Genomic DNA, 1,271 nt, shown 5'->3' with positions numbered 1-1,271 from the left:
ATCTCTCTCGGTTTCATGCTGGTATTTTATGGCTTGTAAAGGCGGGTTTGATTCGTCTTTCTAGTTGGGCTCTCGACTTCGTGGATCCATATATCACTTTCTTGGCGGAGGGCGTTCCTTTCTTAATTGTTCATTTAATTGAGGTACTATGGGGATAAGAAGTCAACACCTCGACCTGTTTGATGTTGACATTTGTTGAATAGTAGTTCAGTCGTTTGTTATTGTGTGAATCTTAGTTACCACTTTGTATATTGTTATTCAATGATTTATTTTTTTATTTTTTTTTTTTATAAATATTTGGGATTAAGGCTTTCGTCTAGGATAATTCTTTAGCTTATCTTTCACCTTGAAGTTTGTTTAAATAACACAAATTTGTCAAAGCAAGCCTTCATTATAAACTTTACTCATTTACGTATCTAACCTTTCAGTAATTTCCTTAGCAGTCTCCTATGATGATGGAGATGGGTTAATTTCGATTACAAGTACACTACAGATAACTGAAGTCTACAGGAATAGGCCTATGTATAGCAGAGTCGAAACTAACTTTACCTCTTGCTTGCTGAAGGAGTTAAGTCAATGTAGATTTTTGTTTCAATTCACAGGCATAGATTCGAATTCAGTTGTCCTAAATAGATTTTCCCCCGAATTTTTATGTTCGAGGCAGATTGAATTCGAAATAAAAAAAAAAATTGTATGGGGTTCAGCAATTTTAAAGAAAGTTGTGTGCTTTTTACAAAATTACATATATTTACTGCTAATGGTTAAGTATATATATATATATATATATATATATATATATATATATATATATATATATATATATGTATATATATATATATATATATATATATATATATATATATATATACATATATATATATATATATATATATATATAAATATATATATATATATATAAATATATATATATATATATATATATATATTTTATATATATATATATATATATATATATATATATATATATATATATATATATATAATATATATATATATATATATATATATATATATATATATATATATATATATATGTATGTATGAAAATATTTAGTTTTCCGCGTACAATCTTATTCTTTTATAGCTACCTTTGTAATGTTCAATAATTATGTAAGAGTGAAGGTTGTTCAAGTCATTCCTTATCTCGGGGATGTGGAAGAACTTACGGTACATGCTTTAGCGTCTATCTCTTCAAAGTACCGAAGAGACCCAACACTGCTAAACCTTAATGATTGAATGATATTTGGTAT

Source organism: Palaemon carinicauda, chromosome 41 (assembly GCF_036898095.1).
Source record: "Palaemon carinicauda isolate YSFRI2023 chromosome 41, ASM3689809v2, whole genome shotgun sequence".
Lineage (NCBI taxonomy): Eukaryota > Metazoa > Arthropoda > Malacostraca > Decapoda > Palaemonidae > Palaemon > Palaemon carinicauda.
The sequence above is the reverse complement of the archived record's forward strand: the minus strand, read 5'-3'. Positions refer to the sequence as shown.